Source organism: Melozone crissalis, unplaced genomic scaffold (genome assembly GCF_028551555.1).
Source record: "Melozone crissalis strain CALT ecotype California unplaced genomic scaffold, PUWL_Pcris_2 ptg000068l_1, whole genome shotgun sequence".
Lineage (NCBI taxonomy): Eukaryota > Metazoa > Chordata > Aves > Passeriformes > Passerellidae > Melozone > Melozone crissalis.
This window is the reverse complement of record NW_026535846.1, coordinates 12806593-12825363: the sequence shown is the minus strand read 5'-3', so window position 1 is coordinate 12825363 and position 18771 is coordinate 12806593. Positions and strand designations below refer to the sequence as shown.

The 18771-nt window shown below is 40.0% G+C and overlaps 1 protein-coding gene across 7 annotated transcripts in view; it reads right to left on the bottom strand.

The window, feature by feature from the left end:
- TENM1 (teneurin transmembrane protein 1) overlaps window positions 1-18771 on the bottom strand; it is a 775300-nt gene that overhangs the window by 305730 nt on the left and 450799 nt on the right. For 2 of the 7 annotated variants that reach the window (XM_054289926.1, XM_054289925.1), the window contains exon 1: window positions 461-625. The exons of the other annotated variants lie outside the window; for them this stretch is intronic. The gene's annotated coding sequence lies outside the window, so the exon portion shown is untranslated. Of the gene's footprint in view, window positions 1-460; window positions 626-18771 lie in introns of those variants that run through there. 7 annotated transcript variants of the gene reach the window in all.

Below are 18771 nucleotides of genomic sequence, written 5' to 3'. Positions count from 1 at the left end.
GCGCCGCGCCCCGCTCCGCCTCGGGCACGGGGAGCCGCTGCCGCCCGGGGCGATGGCACCGCGGTCAGAGCGCCGCTCCGCGCCCACACACCGTGCCCGGCAACCGCGGGAGAAGGAGCCCCGCTGTAGGCGTGCGGGGCGCCGGGCTCAGCCCCGAGCGCGGCACCGCTGCCGGGCGCCGCTCCCGCAGCCGCGCGGTGCCCGCACGCACCGCCCCGGAGCCCGGCAGCCGCCCGCCGGCACCGCCGCCCGCGCAGCGCGCACGGAGCCGCACGTACACACCCAGTGCCATCCAAAAAACCCCTCCGGGATCGCCCGGCGGCTCCCGCTCCGGCGGGGCAAGGCATCCCCGGCGGCGCCCGGCGCTCCCCTCGCCGCCCCGGCTCGGACGCCGCTGCCCCCCGCGAAACGCGAAGTTCGGGCGCCCGCGGCGCAGCTCCCGCCTCCCCGGCAAACTTACCGAGCGCGGCCACCGGCTGAACTTTCAGCAGCGCCCCGGCTCAGCCCCGCCGACGGCTTCGCCCATCGCCTCTAGGTGCGGTGCCCGCGCCCCGCTCCCCGGCGGCTGTGGCGCGGGCCAATATAAATCCACATCGCCGCTGCCGGCGGCTCCCCCGCAGCCCGCCCTGGCCCCTCCGCCCCGCCGGGGGGACGCGCCGGCTGCTGCTGCTGCCGCGGCTCGCCCCGCAGCTGCCCGCACCAGGCGCTGGCAGTCGAGGCGTGAAGGGACGCGGGGCCGGCGCGGCGCAGCCCCGCCGCTGCTGCCGCCGCCGCTGCTCTCCGGCGGGTGTAGTGTCAGCGGCGCCGCTCGCTCTCAGGGTGGGATTTTTCTTTTTTTTCTATCTTTTTTTTTTTCCCCTTTTCGGCTCCTCCGCTGTTAATGAGCATGCCCGGGAGAGCTGCGCAGGCGCCTTGCCCGCCGCCGCGCCTCGAGCCGCCTCGCGCCGACCTCGGCGGGCGAGGGCTGAGGGGGCGCGAGCGGGGCCGGGGCTGCCCCGCGGCGGGAGGGAGGGAGGGAATGAGGGGGCGCGGGCCGGGGGAGGGACCGGGCGGCGGCGGCTGAGGCGGCCCCGCCCGTGGCCGTGCAGGATTCGGGCTGAGTTCGGCAAGTCTGCGGGCAGGTGAGGCGGCTGCGCTCGCCTCGGGGAGGGATGCTGCCCCGGCTCGCCGCTCGTCCCGGGGAAAGGGAGGAACGAACGCCGCACCGGCGGGCCTCTGCCTTGGGATGTAGCGCAGAACGCCTAAATAATTTACCTTGCTCGGGGGATCAGACCGATAGTGGAATCAAGGCGTGGGAGAGGGACGCTGATTTATACAAGGTGTTTCAGCAGCTTTCCTTTCGCGATGTGAGTTTATTAAAGTGAGGATCTCCTGTGGCCACCTCAATTAAGAGTCCCTGGTCTTAGCGGAGGGGAACTTCAGCTGGTGATGATCTCTATAATTTCATCATTTCTACACGGTTTATACCCAAGAAGGCATACAACGTGTAAAGGTTATTACCACCTGCTCTTCTCATAACAGCTAATTCTGCAGCAGCACTTATTCGTAAAAATTTTATTGTGCTGAAGAAATGCAAGGAACTGGAAAAGGTGTGCCTGTGAGGCTGGACCTGGCTCATCAGTCTGTCTCCATCCTGGTCTATGTTCACATGGATGCTGCATACACATATCTATTAATTCCTAAAAATCACTGAGGTTATCTACATCATTTAGCTTGCGCATTCAGTCCCAGGGAAACATTGTGAAAAAAGCGTGCAATTCACTAACGCTGTTACTTCTTTGTAAGTTCTGTAAATCTTTCGTAAGTTTCTGCATGGACCACCCAAAGTGGAGTCCTTTTGTTTACTCTGTGCTGTGCCCCAGAACGTACGTCATTCAGACACTTAATTTATGGTGTTTATATAAGTATTTGGAGAAATTAACATCTTCAAGGTACCTATGTAATATCTTGGAATGCATAAATAAAAAAAATAATAAATTAGGTAAAATCATCTGTTATTCAATACATTATTTTCATAGGAAGCCCAGAAAAGCCAGAAGTAACCAAATCTATTTCTCATTAATCTTGAAGCTATTCAACAATATTCATCGTTAACTATTTCTAGAAGTTAATTATTTTAAGCCAAAACAGTCCTCTCAAATTTCTGTGATTTAGTCCTGGTAGGTGTAATAAACATCAGCAGTATAGATCAGTCTGAGTTCTTCTGAGCCTAAAGTAAAATGTAAGTTTCCTTCCCAGTGGACATGTTTGTTTTGGTTTCTTCTCTCTCTGGACAGATTTTAACATTTGTCATTCATTAACACAAAAATTAGATACCATGGATTGAACATGGCTATAACTCAAAACCAAAGAAAGAAAAAGGTCTTGAATGAAGTCACCATGTTAGTCACAGAAACATAAACCAAGACAGCTGACTCATCTGGATTCCAGGTTTTAAGATAGTACCAAAGTCAAGTAAATATTGGTCTGCTGTGGGCAGACAAGGAACACAAATTAATAATAATTCTTCTTCTTGCAATCCTATAGAATTGCCTGTTGTAGTCATTAACATATAGTACTCATAAAAAGATGGTAGCCTCATCAAGGGAAGGCATAAAAAGATAACCATTGGAGGTGGATGTTCAATTCTACCTCTGTCTCTTCAGCCTCTGCTGAGGAAAATGAAATAACGTGGCGCAACTCAGCAGTGGAAAATTGTTCCCAGGTATCAAGTGGAGTGTCTGATGTATATGTATATAGATATGTGATAATTTCAGATACCCATGGATGTTCCCTAATGAGTTAGGGAAACTCAAAAGATCTGCTTGGAGAACCATGCAGATACTATGTATTATTCCATGAAAAAGATGCAGAAGAAAGTCTGGAATTTTGGGTGTGTCACACACAAGTTCCAACAGAAATAGGAGCAGATCCCAGTGGGCATCCTGTGAGATAATAAGAGCAGGACAATAAGAGTTAAGGGGAAATGCTCCAGTGGAAGGAACAGATACAGATAGAGAACTTTCCAAGGATCAGGATGAATATTTTTGTACCTGGAAACAAGAGTCCTTAAGTGCATCAAACCTAAATGCATTTAGAAAAAAGAATTCTGACCCTCAGATTTCACAGCCAAGCCTGCTAATCTAGTTTAAAAGAAAGCAGCAAGTAAATATTTCTAGAAATACTGGTGCTAAATGGAATTTTCTTACACAGGTAGGTTTATGTAGCATCACAGCTCTGCAGTGGAGATTTTCTCTGTAAGTAGCAGGGGATGGTATCTCGAGTGCACAGGTGCAGCACTCATCATTGCAGACTGATGCTGAGGACTGGCTTGACACCTTTGGCTCACTCAAGTTCAGATGAGCCTCCTGAGTGAGTCATTGTCTCTACCTGCCAAGTTATGCTGAAGCACTGGTTTTAAATTTTCCTCCTGGGGGAATAAAGATCATTGACTGCATTGCAACAATCTGAGTTGAGGCCTGAGACAAAGCTGCTGGTCTCACAGCTGAAGAGGAACTTTTCAACCCACCTGGGGTAGGATTATCACCATTCACCAAAGTTCTGTCAGTCTGTGCTTCTGAGAATGACACTGAAAGTTCTTCTTTGTGCCTCTGTTGTTTCAATCAGATGAATTCCTCAAAAACTTCTCTGAAATTGTGTAGAATTTTTCCAGTTTATACTAGACTGCTTTCCTGATGACTGTGAGACATAAGACACTTCCCTAAATAGTTGAAGTGGTTGTTTGATTTGCCGTTTGTGGAAATTACTCCTTCTTACAGTTAGCAGGCTTCAAAACACCGAGGCAAGAGGTCAGCCACATCCCAATGCTAACACACAAAATACAAGGTTCAACTCCATAGAATCATGGAACAGTTTTTGTTGGAAGGGACCTTTAAAGACCATTTCATTCCAACCCTCTGGCATGTGCAGGGTCACCTGTCACTAGACCAGGTTGTTCAGAGCTCCATCCAGTCTGACCTTGAACACTCCAGGGATGGGGCATTCACAGCCCCCTGGGCAAGCTGTGCCAGTGCCTCACCACCCTCACAGCAAAGAAGGTCCTCTTAATACCTCATCTAAACCTGTCCTTAGGCAGCTTGAAGCCATTCCCCCTGTCCTGTCACTCCATGTCCTTGTAAGAAGTTTCTATTACAGCTCTTTTATTGGCTTTTAAGGTACTGGAAAGACTTTGGTTCTTTCTGTCTTTTCAACAGAAAAAAACTATTTCAGAAAGGTGATAGAATATTTACAGTGAGCCCCTTAATACTGCTAGTAAACTACTGAAATATAAAGGGCATTGAGATCCCAGCTGTCTGACAGAAAGTGACAGAAGGGACTGAGTAGCACTAATAACAGTGCCCTGCCCCTTTTGGAACAGGGAGAAAAATTACAAGGACATTAGAGACATTGTCAACCTCTAAAAGGACACTGTTGAGGGAGAGCCTGTGATGTACATCAACATAGGATCCCAACCATACCATACAAGGTTGCATTTTTTTTAAAAACCCAGGTTTACACTTGATAAAACTAATGAGACTGATCCTTCATGCAGAGTTTGCACAGTGGGTTGGAAAATGTCAATTTTTTAAAATGATACCTTACATCAGTCTGATAGAAGTGCATGAGGCGTGGATGTAAAATATGATCAAAACAGAAGTCTAACTGTCCCCAATGCAAATTCTCCGTAATGATGCACTAACTGAAGGGTAAAAGAGAATCAGGATAATTTTTTTAAACACTTATCAGCATACCATGCCATTATATGTTTTTCTAGTTATGTGTGTACTGAAAATTGATACATTGCACTAAAGTGAGGTACAGACACACAGTCTTGCACTTAGTCTGGGAACATTCAAATTTTTCAAGATGAGAGAGGTGAAAGTGAGCTGTCAAACACCAATCAGAAGTTTTTTATCTCTGGACCAAAAGGGGCCAGAAAGTAGGGACAGTTGCTATTCTGTTTCATTCTCAGATGGAAGACCTGACTTTTGTGAAGCTAGGCTAAATACACTGAGGTGTAGAAAACTGACTATGAAATTGCTCTCCCATATTATTACCAGTTCTTGAAAAGTTTTTGTCCCAAGATACTGTACTTCATATTGTAGAACTAAAAGAGAAGTAACTGCAATTTCTGATGGGATATTTCTTTCCAGAAACTGTACTCCCAGAACCAAGTGGATAGAGAGAAGTGAATTTTTTTTGAAAAAGGAATGAAAACTGATGCATTTTCATAGTCAAGTTGGTGGAAAAAATGTACCAGAAATAGATTTGTTTACACAACAGCTTCTACCGTGCAAAAGACTGAAGGAAGCAGCACTGCCTTGTAGGATGTTTACAGGCTATGAAAGAGGAATCCAAACATGACACTGACTCTCTCTCAAGGCTCTCCATCTCTACATGACACCGGTCTCCTTTGTTCCCTTTTTAAATTTTCAAAGAAAAGAATAGGTTTTCCAGTGTCATGTCTCACATTCAGAAAGAACTCCTGTAAATAACTACAAACATTCTCACAAAATTCACCTCTAAGCTATCTTGTTGCAAGATGCCTACTGAAAAAATCTGGCAGTAGTTGGGCTGTTCATACACTGCGGCTGCTGTCTAACGCATTGACCAAAAATGCAAGCGAGTTTCCTGATAAATTCTCATGTACTTGGATATTATGATTATTCTAAACTTACAGTAGCAAAAATTATGCATATTTCTGACAAATATGGCTCCTTCGTTAGCTTGCTGTGGGGAGCAGAGGCAGCGCTGCGGTGTGGGTGCCTGGGGAGGCGCGTTCCGGGCTGATTTTCCCATCCCACGAACACAAGGTGGTGCTGATGCTCCTGGCACAGGGGCTGATTCGCCACTTCCCAGGAAGCCTGGCTTGGGTGGTGGCCGCCGGTGTGTACCTGCAGTACCAGCTACTTCATTTGCCTTCAGTTAATTATAAGAAATATTCTCTATCAAGATAAAACATTTTGTTCAAAATTAAACTCTTGGGTTTTCTTTTTTTGATAAACTGGGAGACAAAAAAAATCAATTTCCAACTGACACAGAGAACTTTTTTCTTCATTATTTTGGTTTGAACTCCAGAACCCTCCAAACAGACCAGTTGGATCTCCCAGCTTCCCTCCAAGACCCAAATAAAAATGAATTCTAGGTCATGAATAAAAAGGCAAAAATATGTAAGAGCATCCATATATTTTCAGATCTTAAGAAAAAAAAGAGAAAACCCATAAATTCACATGAAAGCAACATGCAAAATGTATAAATAAGTGCACGGCCAGGTAATTGAAAGGAGCTGGAGTTATGAAAAGATTAGTTTAAATGCTTTGCTGCCTTTTGAAGGAACTTCTTTGGTACTGCAGAAAGCTGTACCTAAACGAGAAGATTTGAGAAACCTTTTACTAAGAAAGATGACTATTAAAAAACATTTTTGAAAAGTATTCAATTGAAATGTGTACTCTGGAATATGAATGCATGCTAAAAGAGGTTTGAGTTTATCCACTTGCCCATTAGGGTGGAACTAAGGTAAAGCACTTCTGAAGAGAGATTAAGCTTCCATAAACCAGGGATCGTTTCTTTCCCAAATGAAATAATAAACTTCTCATTGCATTGAAAGCTGACACTGGAGAAGATAAGGAACATAAAGGCATGTTTAATAGAGTATTTTGGATACATTGTTTCATCAGTCTCATGGTTACCTTCCAGTTTTTATATAAATAGGAAATCCTAATCAGGATCTGTTTTCAGATATATTTTATAAAGACACAAAGTCCCTTCTTCCATATTTCTCTTTTAGATTCATCTGATAAGTACATATTATCATGTTAGGGAGAACTCACAGTTCAGTGCAATAGTTTTTGAGGCAAGTGAACATACTTTAGGAAAGATAATCTATCCAGCCTTTTCCTGTTCCCTTATATTACATAATAATCCCCTGTGTTCCTGCTGCTTTTCTTCTTTCTTGTATTTCTGCTGATCTCTGTTGCTTATGTATTTACTTTTCCCTTAGGAGAGTATACAAAAACAAGACCTAAATATCTTAATCTCTTCAGCTTAATTAGACATGAAAGTAACTTTGGCCTCATTAAGAAATGTCCTGAAGCAACAGGTAGAATGGAATGAGTTTGAAATCTGATCCTGAGTTCAGCTTGTCAGACAGTCCTAGTTATTAAAGAAGTCTGGGAAATAGCTGCTGTAGAGAAAAACTAAATGCTTAGTATAAGTCTCAGTGGAAGAGATGACTAATTAGAGATAATTATACACAGATTTCTTGCATTAAAAGTGCTTTAAAACATAAACATTCAAATTTTACTTAGACTCCCAAGTGCTTCCTAGGAGGCAAGCTAGCAAAAAATGTCCTTTAAATTATGTCAAATGCTTTTAAACCAAATGGTTTTTAAGAGGCATCTCACTGACAATTGTGATGCCTTGAATTTTCTTGTTCACCTTCACTTTTGCAAGAAACTGCAATAAAATTTATGGCCTAGGCTAGTATCCTAATTGTCCCTTAACAAAGGTGACTGAGAGTCACGCTGGACTAATTTGCTACTGTTCTTAAGCAACTTCAGATATTGTACCCAAAATTAACTTGATAGGAAGACATTGAATTGTCTTCAGAACTGAGGCTGAAACTGTCAGAAAATCAATAAGTAACATAAAAAGGAATGCTGTGCTAAAAAATACATTATCTATGAGATAAAACCAACCAAACAAAATCAGAAGAGAAATTCAACCCAAATGAAACAAACCAAATGACCCAAAGCTTAGGATACAATCCATTAGCAAATTTCTGGAATACTTATTGAAAATGACGAAGCTTGGTGTAGAAGACTGTCAGATATCTTTATCCCTTAGCATCACTTACACTGGAGCAAATAGAGAATTTCAAATTTTTACAAGGGAATTCATTTTTTTTTTCAGCTTTGTATTTGTTAGCAAAATCTCTCAAATGACTCTCACAAAAACTGCATGTTGAAACTGATGGATGTGGGGTTTTTTTGAGGTAGTAAATTAACACATATTTCACACAAACTCTTCTGAGGCTTGCATCATTATCATGCAGGTGTTCAGGAAAATCTATGTATACTTCTTTATTCAAGATTCATTGAGAAGGTTTTTAATCTTTTAAAATATTGTCAATTCATATGGTTCCTTTTGGAAAAACAGGAATACACAGAAATCTACCATTTCATCCATCCACATGGATACCTGTCAGATTCCTTCTCTTCTGTTGATGTCAGAAGAACATATAATGCCTTTATTAACAGCCTGAAGAGTGGGCAAGAGTGCAAATTTGGGAATAATATCAAGTGTAGAGGGGTGGTCTCTGCACAGCCCAGGGCTCACAGGACCCTCAGGAAGTTCAGTCAGGGTCAGACCAAGTCCTGCAGGTGAGTGCAGAGGAGTCACGAGCCTGTACAGTGCAGAGGTGAGGCAGGACAGCAGGAGCACCTGGGAATCCTGAGGAACAAACTGAACAAGAATAAGCAAAATATCCCTGAAAGACAGCAGGCCAGGCTGCTTGCAGCAGGTGGGGAAGCCATGCTGTGCCTCTCTGCAGGATGTCTGAGTCCACACCTGACAGATGGTTTAGAGCTCCCCTAGTACGAGGCAGACAGCAACTTTCTGGAGTGAGTTCAGCAGGATGGGACAGGAAAAAAGGCAACAGGCACACATGAGAAATTACAGCTAGATATTATGAGAAATGTTTTCACCATGGAAATACTAGAACATGTTGCCTGGAGGGGTCTTATCTTTGGGAATATTCAAACTTGAAAGGTCCAGGCTCCCTGTGGGAGTAAGATCAAAAATTTCTTGAGATCCCTTCCAGCTTATTTTTTAGTTCTGTGATTGATCACTTTTTTCATTACACCAAAAAAAAAAACCAGGATAAAAATACTTTCATATAAAGCATTCACAATCACTCTATTTATAACAAACTATTCCTTTTAATTTATTCAACCCAATTGTTCCGACGAGATAATACTCCTGAATAGCCACAAAAAACACAAACATTTTTTCAGCACTTCAAGTGAGGTTTGTATCATCATTGTCCTTCCAGCCCTTACTGTCTTCTAGTTATGGTCATTGCTATCAGCATATATTGAAAGAGATTTTTGATTCTGAGTGGGTAAAGAGTTAGATTATGCAGCTGGTCATAACAAATAATGAGTGTTTAATCACTATCAAAAGTTTTAAAAGGAACTATTCTTCAAGTATAAAAATCTCAGGTTTTGTAACTAGAATTGGTGCTTCACTACCAACCATGTCAATAGTTTGAAGTAATTCTCACTATTTATCTCTTTTTCACTTGCTTACCATCAGAACATACTGTCAGTGGTGATGGGGATAGAGAGTCAAGGAAAGCAGAGTGTGGACACCCATAATCATACAAAATACACTGCAATGAAAATAAGCACTGCAGTTGGCTATAAAAATGTCAGGAAAAGGCAATGAATTTTCAAGATTTGTCTTGCCAGTAAAAAGTGAAATAAGTAGAATATTGTGGTCACATTTGTTCTATAACTGGATTTTTTTTTAAGTAGAAAAGAATCTTTTTAGAAACAGTCTTAAGTAAAAATGGAATTCGACAGGAATTATTTATCAGACAGACGGTAATAATCTGTAACTGGAGGGTGTCTGAGTCTTACAGTGCTATAGCAAGCACACAGACAATCATAGAAATATTCTGATAATTATTAATGGAATTTGAGGGTGCCAGTTGCAGAAGGCTGGATCTCACATTCTGAAGCACATTTTTAACTAAAAGTTCGTGGATGAAAATGTTAGTATTCAAGGCTGCTTGCTCTCCTTTGCTAATTTACATTTATATTCTTAATGTCTAGATTGAGCCTAGGGAAATTTAAAACTCTATTTCATTAATACTAACTTTAACAGAAATCCCAATATGCAGAGAAGTTCCTAGATTGCAGGGCTAGTTAGATGAGAATGCAGAAGCTAAGTGTAATTGCTGGGTGGTTATGATAGTTAAACATGTACTGTCAGTTTTGACTTTTGAAATCCCTATAGACATCAGCCTACTGTTCTAAAGATATGAAGCAACAGAACAATTAATTAAAATATCTTTAAAACAAGCATTTTTCAAACAGATATGTTTGAAACTGTTCCAGCACAACAGCATTGTGTTTGGTTTTTCAGAAGTTCCTGTGAAGAGTTAGATGATTTGATCTCTCCTTTTTTCACCTTCTGAATGGATGGCAAAATACAAATACATGTGCAGCCATTTTAAGAGTCCAGCCTGGGTCGTGTTCTGGCAGGCTTTTGTGAGGTGCAGCAGTTTTCCAGTGCTAATGCAGCATTAATGGGCACCCATTTACTGGCGTTCATCAGCTCTGAGCAGAAGGTTCTGATGCCACTTCTTTAAAAATAGCCCATTTAGAGATATGGGTGAAGAAATCTTGATGACCTGCAGAGATCTTTGCATAGATGTATACATTTGTGTATATATGTGTGTGTATACACAAATATATAGATATATATGTACACACGCTCCTGCTTGGGCAACTGTGGGCTCAGGGGGAATAAGACTTGATAATTTTGTTGCACAGTAATTTAATGCCTTAGGTCTGCCTGCAATTTCTGCTAGGTACATTACTCCACACCTGAAGTTCTGAGCTGCCTCAACCCTTTGGAAGCTCTGTAATCCATATTCATTAAAAAAAAAAAAGGCAAAAAATAAGAAAAAAAAGGGCATATTTTCTTTAAGTGACCACAAAATTCTGTTCATATCCATCTTGCACAGGTAAAACTGCATCAGTATGAGACAGTAGAGAATCAGATGGAGAATAAATAAATTAAAAGTGATTATGAAATATGCATGGGGCATTTATGAAAAACCATATTTTCTGCAAGGTAATCTCTTATGGAATTTATATTACAGTATATCACCAAAGAGAGAAACTGGAGAAAAGGTTAATAGCTGGACTAATTAGAAATCTAGATATATATAATTCAGCCTCCTAAACAGCATCACACCCTTGCACTTTAAATAAGAAGCTATATGGGAAATACACTTTTGGAGCCTATTGGTCTTTTCTGTAATATTTATTACTAAACTAGCATTCAGTTCATTATTTATAAGTTTCTGACACCCATCCCATTTGTTTGATATCTAATTTTTATCAGTACTACTTTGTAGACAAGCAAGTACTTCAGGAAAGCAGAATGCACTGTAAATCTGCAGTAGCCTTTGGGAAAATGTATTGAGTATGTAAACCTGACTGAATAACACATGGGGATATAGGACAGTAAGTTAAACTTACAGTTTTGCTATACTTGAAGTAAATTTTAATGTTTCTGTTATTCATCCTAAGTGCAAAATCTTTAATTTGAATTTTCACTGTGCAGCAATGGATCAGAAACGCAATCATTCTCATTGGAATGAGAACAAAAGCACGAGAGTTCCCTCATGCTTCTTTCACCTAAGGCTTCTTTAAGTTGTTTGTGTATTGGATGGGAAGAGGAGAATCAGTTTCAAACAATCTAACATAATATTTGGTATAAAAACCAATGACTGGATGAAAAGTCTGGTTATAAATGAGTGAATTATGTGCAGTTCAGTTGTTTGCAAACTGATCAGCCCACATATATGTTTAGATTTATATATATATATACACACAGACATAATAGGGAGCCTTAACTTGATATGGAAATATTATTACATATCCTGTGGTCTGGTCTACTGATGGGATGTACACATAGTATAGCAGCTCCCTGAGCTTTGAATTTTAGAATTTGGAAAAATAGGGCCTTAAGCCTATATAGTATTTAAAAGAAACTAGTATCTGGCTGTGGAAATGCATAGGAAAGGTTTCTGGTGTGAAAATAAATGAGATATGTCAATCTTAGTAGAAAAACGTAGAAATACTATGAGTCATGAGTAGAAATAATAATGAAATATAGGCAGAGTGCAGGAAAAGTGCAGTAATACTTCTTAAAGCTGTGCTTTGCCATGCAACATAGTTAAATAGTATCTATCTCACCAAATTTTTACAGCTGAAGATAATATTTTGCAGATTTAAATGCATTATTTATTTTCCCCCTTTCAAAGATCTTGCATTACTATAAATGCCACAATTCTCAGTTGTTTGATAATTTTACATATTTGTCACAAAAAGGTAACTTTTTTTTTCAGAGAGCTCATCAGAGGTAATTATTCTTTTGCTGAATAACCTATCAAATGCAGAAAGAGCTTCTGTTCCATAAAACTCTCAGTGGTCATGGAGAGCAAAGAATTACAGACATTTATTTTTTCTCAAAACTAATAAAAGTGACAACTAGCCAAGCCTCTCAGTAACTGCAACTAAATGTGATGGCTCTCAGATTTTTGGATTCACTGCTGACATTCTTCCTGAATCCCATTCCCTCATCCTTGCTGGAGATAAAAAGCAGGAGGAGCAGAACTGATGGAATGCAAACTGCAAGGGTCAAAGGAGTTACTGCAGCCAGAGGTGCTGGAATCAATCTTGGCTGAGGGGAAATAGGAAGAAGTCTGACCTACCTTGTAGCTCCTGCTTCCTCACTGGCTGATGATGTGGGAGTAATGCAAAAAATAACTGAAGACTCTTATGGCACTGTTTCAGAGTCACTGACTTAGGAATCAAGCACTAAGTTAGATCTACACAAATTATTAGGTCCTGCTCCCAGTTTGGCAGCTGGGCCATATTCCAGACCTTGGTTTTTCTTCTGTTTGAACAGCACTGACACAAAGAACATTAGTCTCTATCAATGAAAAGTATGTCATGGGAATGTGAAAAATCCCCATTGTTATTGTGTGGAAGAACAGAAGAGAAAAATGTAAGAACTTTACATAACTTTTGATATTTAGCTGCATGAAGACAGGTACATAATGCTTCCTGCACAAATTCTTTTGCACCAATATACTATTCTTTTTAAAAGAAATTGTTATTAATCTATGTTCAAGAAATTTAAATTTTTACTTTCAGATATGACCCAAAAAACCCCTTCGAAAGCCCATCAAACAAAACCAAACTTTTGCTCCAGTTGATAATCTCACACAGGCCTCCTATAAACACATGCATTAAATCTTTATCTCATTACCTCTTTCCTTGTTAGAGGCTAAATGATACTTCTTTCCATTGTAAGAGGAATGAAGAGTATGCATTTTCTGAGCTGCTGAAGCTTGTTATTGAAATTAAGCTTTATGACACTGCTGTTTTCCATACTTGGACCCAGTCTATTGGATTTGTTTGGCTGCATCCAGAAATAAGAAGGGCAAATGTCAATGCATTTTGAAAAGTAAAAGCAAGGAACAGGTTGTTAAATGGGCTGAGTTAAGCAATCTCCTAGAAAGGACAGCTACTAATAAAAGTAGTATTGCTTGTCCTAATGTGCTCCTGTGTCTGTGACAGCAGAGTCCACACTCAACAATGTCATTTCCTTTTACATTTGATACCTTTGCATCTTTGTGGTTTTCAGTAAGATTGATTCCTTAAAAAGGCTGGATGGCAAGGAACATCTCAACCCCTTCACTCATCCTTACATAAAACAATGTATATTTCAGTGTTTATGAAGTGGTGAGAAAGTACTGCTTCTATTTTCCAAAGAATTCTTGTCAATTTTCCTTTCCACGTGTTATAAACCATATTGATGTGAATGCCTTCTGAAGTTACTCAGTCAAAAAAGTAATTCATTTCAGTAGAATGATTTCTGAGGCACATCACTGCCCTGTAGACTTTCATCATATTCCTTTCTTCACATGAAAAATGAGTACATTTCTAAACTGTAATTTTAAATATTGAATAAGGCTACTGATATCAATAAGTTTGATTATTCAAGACATGAGCTTACGAAGTGTTGAACACTATTATTATCAAGTACAAAGCAAGAGTGTGCAGCCTTTTCAATGTAGCTGCACCACTTTGGAGGATTGAACCCTAAAGAAAGAGAATTACAAGAAATTAATGTAGAGAGATGGAAGCCAAGATCTGGCCCTTTAGATTATTTAGATATCTTAATTTAGAAATATATACCTAATTTATATTAAAAATTCATTCAAGCAATTATCAATAATTTTTATAATTTTAGCCATGTATCACATCTATTCCATAGTGTTCATATTCCCTTGGATCGAGGTGTTGGCAACTCTGGATATTTAACACTTCATTAACACACAGCATTAGCGTGTAATAACAGGTTACACTGACAACAATATGCACTTTGCAATTTGACAACATTCATTTAGAATTAGTAACAGAGGCTGAGCTAGGAAGCAATTCTGTTATAAATGGGATGACAGAGAAAACCAGATTTTTTTGTACTTTACTAATAACAATGTACAGATGTTAGGGTCCTGAGGAGCTTCTGTGTTACCTTCATATTTTCACACACTGCTGTGGAAGTAGAAGACAAAGGAAATTAGACATATGACAACCCTAGTTGCCTCTGCAGTTTGTCTGTATTTTACTGTGGTAATTCTAGGGGAAAAGTTTAGCTCTGTATCCCGCCAGTTTTCCAGTCAAGTTTCTTTCTTAGAAGTCAGATGAAATTCTGATAAAGAACGGGCACATATTTATCTTTCTGCTGTACAGGTATCGTCTTGGAGCATTAATGTTTTAACTAAAAAATGTCCTTTTTTTGAGCAGTTTGATAAATAGCAAATGCACTTGTTTTGAATTAGGATTCCCGTTCTGTAAATGGTTTTCAGCATACTTAATATGTGCTTTGATTCTTACAGCTCTTTATCTGCTCCTTTATTTCAGTAGAGTTTTCTTTAACGAGTACACACTGTGGATGTTTTGCCCAGGGTGTTCTGATTCATCTGATTCTACTGTGCTTTCCTATTCAGTTGTCACAATTTCAAAATTTATTTTCTTTTCATCAAGAGCTTTCTCTTTCCATGAGGTATAATTTTATTTACTTTTCCCTTTTCTTTTGCCCTTTCTGGTTCTTTTTGATACCTCAGTTAAAGGAAGCAGCACTTTATTTAATGCTGTTGTCAACCATGGCTGAATATATTACTACAGTGTAAATTATTCTGCTTTCATGAGACACTAGAGGAATTGTAATCATACGAATTCTGTTAAGTCAATGGAATAACTTGATTGAATGACAGAAAACAATATCCTCTCATTTCACTAATCTAGAACCTACAAATTTGATAGCAACATATCCACAAGCACTGAGCCTTGTTTGCAGGTGAGTAGATAAAGGCCAGTAGAGAGCAGGTAAATCTCAGAAAACCCTCATCTTACATTGTTTGCTTGGGCTGGTTTATGCTTTGGGGGAGTTTCTTCAATTTGTGTATCTGAGAATGTAAGACAATGAAAAATGGTTCCTTAAGTAACACTGGGGCATTTTATATCTTACCACTGTGATTCCAGATTACCCTACTTTACTGTAATTTTTTTTAAATGTTGCCTGTTTATCAGGGTCAAAATTAAGTTAAGTTCAACATAAAATCTCATAATCTAGTCAAAGATGTCAAGTAAGAAAATGACATAATTTATCGATTTTATAATACCAATGTTTTGAATTATATCACAAATTTTATCTTCCCTTAAGGGACAGTGTATAGAAGGAAATACTTTGTAATTAAAAATTTTAAGATAGCATCTGGATGTGACTGTTACTAAGGCTTTCACTTTGGAAGGAGATTGCAGAACTGCAAATGAAGGTCTATGTTTTGAGAAGAGATTATACAAACATCTTTAAATCATGGATTTTCATTCTCTGAGTTTCTCTCTTTTGTCTAGAATTCTGGCCTTTGTCTTGCGCTTCAGCTATGAATTAACTGTAAAAGAATTAATCAAAAGTTGCAACTGATACAAGCCCAAAAATAAAATTCAGTTCAGTTTCTTCAGTTTTTGTTGGTCTGACTGGGAGAAACACAGCAGGAAAATTATTTTTGTCACTGAAATAGGTACAGGAAGCAGTATCACTGAGTAAGCAAACATCAAATTTGTAATGACCTGGATACGCTCCTAGGTTGATAAACGGTGCATAATAAATTGTACAGCTCACCAAAACAGTGGTGGCTTTTTAAGTGAAATTCTTGCATGTATCAAAGTTTCCCTTTAGCTTTTGAACAAAGGTTTGCCTTGCAGTCTTCAGTCCTCTTGAAAAATAATGCTGATCTGCAGTATCCTCAGAACAGATGCGTTTAACCTGTGTCTCACTCGTGCTGTGAGTAGTTCTACTGGCACCAAAGAGCTTCAGTAGCTCTGTCAAGTGCTCTGCTAGTCTGAGTCATATTTACTCCATATTTTCAAAGGGTTGCTCTGATATGACAGACAGAAGAAAAAGCAAAATAAGCAAGGAGAGGTTTATAATGGCAGCTATCTGTTGGAAAGTATGGGCTGTTTTATTCTTTAATGTTCTACAGACATTAATCTGCTTATTTCAGGATTTCCCACTATTCTCTGAGAGCCATTGAAAGAAGATATCTTTACAATACAAGTTATTAAAATCTATTTCCATGGGGCTCTCAATAGTGTGTGTGTTTAGGTATTTAGTCTACATCAGAATAGGAAATCAGTATGAAAAAAAAAAGGAGTCTCCTTCTTCCTAAGGGTGAACATTGTTTCTCATCTTTGATCGTGAGAACATGTTTCAGTTTATGGTTGGCAGACAGGCTCATTTTCTTCTAGTACTGATAGCAGCTATCCATCTCTGCTCTGGGAGCCACACATCTGCACCTTCAGACAGAATGTTCTGTCAATTGGTTAAGGCAGCTGTGATGGAAATTTTTATCCAGAGGACATTTCAAATACAGAGCAGCAGACCCATGGTGACATCAGACATAAGTGCAGCTGAAGCCATGCAGCTGGCAGGAGCAGTGTGCCTCCCCTCTACCTCCAGCCACCAGCTCCAGTAACAACATCCTGTCCATAAAAGCTGCCTCTCAGGGGGGAAATGGACTGCCTTTACATTCTTTTCTACTCTGTGGTAGAAAAATAACTGACTATTAAATTAAATAGTTTAGATTGTACCATGTAAAGAAAATGATTAAGTCTTGGTGCTGGTCTTCAGCTGTAGTCAAATAAACATAATTTTCACTGCACGTGCCCCATCTGGCCGCAGCCAATTATATCACAGCAATGCTTGGTGATGAATATATCCACATCGCTAATACCATAGTAACTACTATTAAGAGAAGGTTTCATTAGCAGCTCTGAGAAGGAGGCAAAGATATAGAAGGGGACAGAAAGAAACTTTATCCAGTTTTCAAAACAATGACACTTGAAGGTCAGGGCATGGTAGCACTGAGAAAACTACAATGCCATTGTCTGCTCCTCAAGCCAGCAGATCTTTTGGTGCTGAGAATATAGACTTCTCTCACAGCACTAAAACTTTAGATTACTATATCATCTGAGATATGCTTCAATCTATAAATATAAATAAGTCCTTTAGCTTGATATAGCTGCGATGAATATTGAGAAGTGAATATCTTTCCATTACTATACTCAGTTTATTCCTTTTTGTTATCTAAGAATTCTGATCTGTATGCCTTTGCTCTTACTGAGTGGATGTAATCCAGTATTCACAGCATATTGATAAGTCTAATTTTAAAATCTATTTGTTACATCTACTTCTCTCCCCCCCGCCCCCAGATTTGTCATCCTCATGGAAAATATAACACTGCAACCCTGAGTTAAAAGATGAACATATTGAATAGTTGTTTTGCAGCAATATATTTGCACAGCATTATCTGTGGCTGGCCTCTGAGTCATCCCAAGTTAAGGCCCCATTTTTGCTGTGTAATGAGCACAGTAGAAGAGTGTCTTGGGACTGAAGACAATCTCAACCAACCCTACAGGCATGAGATGTGCAACTAACTTGCTGCCATTTGATGCCTTGCTTTACATTTATTGTTTGAGAGAAGTGGATCGCCATGGACAGAGATGAAAATCCCATGGGTGACATGATCAGGACAGGTACAGTGCAATCTCCTGCAATCTCCTCCCCCTCCACTCCCATCTCTCCACCTCTCTCATGTGCTTTCTCACCTCTCCCCTATGCCAGCACCCCAGGTGCAGCACAAAACCCTTCCCAAGTCACTGCTGAGGAGGCAGGATGATGTTCTCACACGCAGGGAAGCCCCACCTGCAGCACACAGCAGGCCTTGCCCTCAGCCTCTCCCCAGCTGCTCTCAGTCTGTCCTTCCATCCATCAGATGAAATTTCAGGGACTGCATTTCAGTGCACCATTCAATGGCTAATGTGCTTGCATTCACTTCAACCATTGTGGAAAGTGCAGGATTTGGTCACAACTGTTCATAAGATTTAACATTACAATACTAAAAATATCAGCTGTACAGAAAAGCTTGTACAGAGAAAATGAGTGACCTGACAAGTTTTCAAAGTACTTGAAAAACTATGATTCCACTAACACTTAATCTGTATATAATTTTTTTCCAGAAGCATTCAGATTTTGCTGATATCAGAAGCTGATATCAAGATCCTAAGGTGAAGTGCATCCAATACCAGGAAAATTGCTGCAAAAGGGACTGATCTAAAGAATATATCACAAAGGAAAAAAAAATCTTTTTTTATACATTGTTTAAATACAGAATGCTTTTTAAAAGAAGCTTCTTTCAAGTCCAGCTCACTAAAAAAATCTCGGATAGGATATGAAGACTTAACTCTTATTTATTTCTTTTTTATCCAGCTATACCTCAACACCATTTTATTTTATCCTTAGCTGACTGAAATCTTTGTGTATTTCTCTAAAGTCCATCTGTATACTAATAGTGTCACATCTGTTCTCAGGTTTTCAGGCTTGCTGCTGATGGAGACTTTTTCTGGACATTCTGTACAGCAT